The sequence below is a fragment of the Vicia villosa genome, linkage group LG3, assembly GCF_029867415.1.
Source record: "Vicia villosa cultivar HV-30 ecotype Madison, WI linkage group LG3, Vvil1.0, whole genome shotgun sequence".
In the NCBI taxonomy this organism is placed as follows: Eukaryota; Viridiplantae; Streptophyta; class Magnoliopsida; order Fabales; family Fabaceae; genus Vicia; species Vicia villosa.
Window position 1 is genome coordinate 128,800,731 of NC_081182.1, and position 5,419 is coordinate 128,806,149.

The 5,419-nt window shown below is 25.8% G+C and overlaps 1 long non-coding RNA gene across 1 annotated transcript; it reads right to left on the bottom strand.

The window, feature by feature from the left end:
• Window positions 1–791: 791 nt before the first annotated feature.
• LOC131656646 (uncharacterized) lies at window positions 792–2,826 on the bottom strand. Its single transcript, XR_009300221.1, has 4 exons — window positions 2,378–2,826; window positions 2,124–2,244; window positions 1,851–1,888; window positions 792–1,276 (listed from the first exon to the last, which is right to left on the bottom strand). It is a non-coding gene; the product is annotated as an uncharacterized LOC131656646 (long non-coding RNA).
• Window positions 2,827–5,419: the final 2,593 nt, after the last annotated feature.

Genomic DNA, 5,419 nt, shown 5'->3' on the forward strand with positions numbered 1-5,419 from the left:
ATGTGATATTTTGAGGTTCCAACACTACAAAAAGAATGATTAAATATTTTTATTTTTAAGGAGATAAGATAAATATGAATACCAATAATACATGCGCTTTTGGAATGGTGTAAAACATTGTTGGGAAATCTCATTTTATTTAATACACATTAAATAATTTATTTTCACAGTAATTATCAAAATATGACTATAAAGTATATTAAAATAACTGTTTTATTAGCATAATTAGAATATTAAATTACACATTCATAACTATAATGGAAATTCAAACAATTGCTCTTGTCTATTATTACCCACCAATGGATAAAATCGTAATAATAACTTACTAAAATTTCACAAATTCTAAGAAGAAAAAAATACAACTTTTGATTATTACTTAGTAGTAATACTTATGGATGTTATTTACTTAAATATTTGTTAGACTAAATCAAAATACAACATGAAATATTAAGTGTAAAGAATACTTTAAGTAAAGTTTCCTATATTCCCCTTATTTATCTGAATCACTTTTAACTCTTTTTCTTTTCAATAAATGTAATTTAATTATTAATTATGATAAATATTATTATAATTTAATTATTGAAAAACATTAATTTAATTGAGGCAAAAAGTAAATTATTATTGAATTATATACTAAACAAATTTTATAAACAAAATGGTCACGAAGCAAAAAAATAACAAATGATTTAACATATTAGTATCTTTGTAAAATAGAATTATTAATAAATATTTTGCACAATTTTTATGTTTTGAAGCAATCAAAATTATTCCAGTAACAATGGTAATATAACATCATTTAGGTACCAACATAAAAACGAATGCACTGCAGTTAACTTTTTGTGGGATTTGAAATCAAGTAAAAAAACATTAAACTTGATAATGTCTTTTTTTCTTTACATGATATAACTATAAAATTCAACCTTATTTGTTCACAAAATAAGGAGGTCAATCTAAAATATATAAATACAGTATAATAGTGTGTTTTGAGTATTTTAAAAACATGTATTCGTACATTGATCTGAAACACATTCATTGGAGACATTAAAGAATTTCGAAGCTCCTTTACTGGTAGTTGAAGAGAGACGGGAAGAAAGAAATCAAATGATCTATAAGATTTCACCAAAATTAAGATATTAGAAACATAATAAAAGTGACACCATTGTAAAGCTAATATATTAGTATCAAGAATACTTGTTTTAAAGTAACATGCACTTGATAATATATTGAACCAACCACCCAATGCTCTTTCAATTTAAAGATGACAAAAACTTCATACCTGCAACAAAGAAGAATAATTAAACAGGAGAGTGAAAGAGCCAAGATGACATAACATGTATTATCTAATTTGCTATTGAGATCTTAAACTAAGATGACCCAAAAACAGAAGTAACGAATGAGATATCAATATCATCAAAAACAATGAAATAGTAATATTGCAAGCATGAAAAAGGATGAACAATGAAGAAGACAAAAAGCATCAAAATAGAAAAACAGAAAACAAATGAAGTAATAAGATCTTAGGTGATGCCAATTGCATGAAAACTACTTTTTTTGCAAAGATTAGACATACTTGTGTTCTAAAAAAACATCAACGCAATGAGATAGGACTATTTTAAACATGTAAAAGGATGAACAATTAAGAAGTACCTATAAACAACAATATTAACATAAAACATCATAATGAAAATAAAAAACAAATGAAGTTATTAGGATCTGATGTGAAATCAATCGCAGAAAAATGAAATTATCTTACTGGTGTGCAAAAGAAATCAGTGATATGATGTTCATTACATAAAAAAATATATCCAAACAAAAATATAAGAACACTGCATATTATATCATAAACTAACCTTTAAATATAATTATTAGTGAGTTGAGTGAGTATAACCTGCAAAAAAAAATCATTAAAGAAAAAGGATCAACTTTTTCTTTTTGAGAGAACTTATAAACAATACAATGAAATTTGATTAATTAATCACTTATGTGCACTATAGCATTTTCAGCTTCTTTTCTGCCAAAAACAAAATTAACAGTCCCTTAGGAAGTGCAATCTATTTCAACAAAAGTTAAAAATGTAGAACTTAATATCATAGAGGGTGAGTTATTCAAAAAGTGAAAATTACTAAGCAGACCAACAACAATGGAAGCAAGAAGCAAAGTTCCCTGACACAATCAACCAAAACCAAATTCAGTTTCCTAAACTCAAATCCCCAATCAAGTTTCCAAATCATCACAGCCCTTCATCTGAAATACAAATCAAATCATTAAGACAACAACACTATAAAAAAGATTATAACAATTTAACAAATAAAGAATCTAAAAGCAAAATATATGAGTCTGCGGAGAGCATTAGAGTACATCTGAAAAAACAATTTACCTGATGGCGGTTATTGAACAAAGTTCGCCGTGGGTTTCGGTAACTTGTTCGGCGGTGGATTTGGATCCAAATCCTCTTAGACCGGGCCAACCGATCAAGTATTTAATCGTTTCGAGCATCTTGTGAGTGGTTTTGGCTATGGTTTTGGTAAATTGTTAAACTTGATATTGATATTGATTAAACTAATAATTGGTATTTTGAAATGGATTCTTTTTTGTTGTGAGAAGAGAAGGTTAGGGTTCTGAAAAATTTGGCTTTGCAAGCATTAATCAATCTTTCATAGTAAAGTGCATGCAAGAAAGAATCAAAAAGAGAAAAGAAGCAAAATGAGAGAGAAAGAAAATAAAAGGGGAAAAGTAGTGAAGAGAAAGATAGAAGGACCTTCGGTTTTCGTCTATGTGTGGAATGAAAATATGAGTTTTTATTTATTTAGTTTGTTTGGAATGAAGTTAATTATGTGGAATACAAATAGTTAGTACACACAGTAGAGAGTAGCCGTCCTAAAATTAATGATGGTTGAATCTACTATTAAAATATTTAAATCAGCCAAATTTAGGTAAGTAATAATTATAAAGTTAAAATATTTGCTGTATTCCATGCAGATTTGCACAACTATCTACAAAAGCATGACAATAATATTAATTATGGAAAAAAAATTGGACAATTGAAAAGTAATGCAATGATTAAAGAATATATATTTTTAATTAAATTATTAAAGTATATGCAATTACCGTTGTGTCCCCGATTATCACCCTCAAATTAGATGATTAAAGGGTTAATGATAGGATTTCATATGTATTGTACTTTATTATATTAAAAGTAGATAACTTCAAGGTAAGATATGAAACAATCAAAACTAATTAACTATGCTTGACATTTAACCTTTTCAAAACACACACTCTTTCATCTCAATTGGACCATCTTTGAAAGTTACATTTCATCCAACAGTACACTCCGTTAACTTATAATACCATTTCATGTAATAATATTTAACTTTTTTTGTTTTAATCTTTCATGTGATGAAATGTTTGAACTATTTAGTAAAATTAATTAGTTTTTTTAATCTAAAATGCCTACTAAATGTGCTTAAGGGATAAATACAACACACTAATGTATTTGAAAAAAAATTAATGATCCTTTAAATTTTAAGAAGGAACTTTTATAACTATATAAAAAACCGTAATATTTAATTGATGTAAGCAAAGTTAAAACTTCAAAAGATATATATTCATAAAATCATTTCTCAAACACAAAGGAAAAAATATGGCAGTGATTGTGAAATTTGTTTATATTATGATTATCTTTATTTTTCTATTTCTGGTGCCATCCAACCATGGGGGTACTCCATTTTTTAATGTTTACAATTTAATTTTTGTTAATTTGTACAAAATATTTTATCAAATGTTATCTAAACTTTTATTTTCATTTTTCAATATAGGAATTGGTAAATGTAAAAACGATAATAGTTGTTATTTTTTCAATTATAGGTGCCTGCCACCAAGGATAATGAGGTGTTACAACAAAGTATGCACATGTGTTAAAGTGGCCTCTCTCTTCCATTAGTGTGAAGCTAGTACAACAATGTTTTTGAAGAATATTTTGTAAACTCTAATATAGTTATTGTATTGTCATCTCATAATTTGTTTTTTTTTTCTTCTCATTTCAGGATATTGTGCATAATTTTGTTTAAATTGAATTCATCTCTCTCAATTGCAAAATATCCCTATGAATTTTAATTCAAGCATGTCTCATAATCATCTCATTCTTACCTTTTATTAGAATATCTTTAATAGTTTAGATGAAAATTATATTTTACTAGTTCTAAGCTTGTAATTTTATAGTCATATTATATTCTCAATATTCTTCTCATTTCCAACATCAATTGATATTTCTCTTAGATTTTAATTTTTATATTGGCCTCATATGTATCGTTCACTTTGAAAAGATATAGAATAAATAAAATATTCATTACAACAAAGTAAAAGTATACTGCAATAATTGAATATTTAGTAAAAGATTTGTATATGTTTCAACAAACCATGGTTAATGTGTGACTAATATGTATCCTATTTTTAAATAAATATTGCATAACAAAGTAGAATATGATTATGTAAGTTTGTATTTTATAAAAATATTTACTTGTTATTTAAAATGAATTTGTTTCCACTTTTTGTTATTTGTCTTCAAATTTGAATATCATTTATATAAAATATATTGATTCTTTAAAATAATAAAAAAAGGAAGCTTATCCTCTTTTCAATTCTCAAATTCAATTTAAATATTAATAACCAATCCAACAGTCTTAATGTTTCCTAACAACGGAGTCATAAAAAAAATGACATGTAAATAATTTATGTGTGTGCTTGTTTGTATTATTATATTTTTGTTGAACTTGCAACTCATCTAATTATTTTTTAGAATTGTTGTTTTTCTTATTAGTCTTATTCTTCAACAAATGCCATTCATACACTAAACACTTAATCTACAAGTTTTAAGCCAACTATGATCCATAACTATATTCCATAATACAAGTAATGCAACAATATAAACTAGCCAGACACACTAGCACAAACTATATCCTAATTATTAGGTTTTATTAACGTTATTCACAATTAGCTTCTAATAAAGCTTATAAACAAACTACTTTCACGCCTTAGGTGCACCATTAACACTTGTTAATTCGAATAATTTTCCAATTAATTTTGAGTGGCCTTCATTTACGAATAAATAAATAATAAACTCACTTTATCACTCGTCTATAGAGTAAATTGTGTGTTATTAATCATCTATCGACGAATTAAGGGTACGAATCTCAATTATATCATAACAAACTATACGATTTGAAATAATTTTTTATTTATATATTTACTCACTTGATATCTAGCTAACTTATGAGAAACCAAAATCATCAATAATTATAGAATAGTTAAATGAAAAATAATTTTGTTTAAATTGTATTCTTCTCTCTCAATTGCAAAATGTCTCTATGAATTTTAATTCAAGCATGTCTCATAATCATTTCATTCTTACCTTTTATTAGAA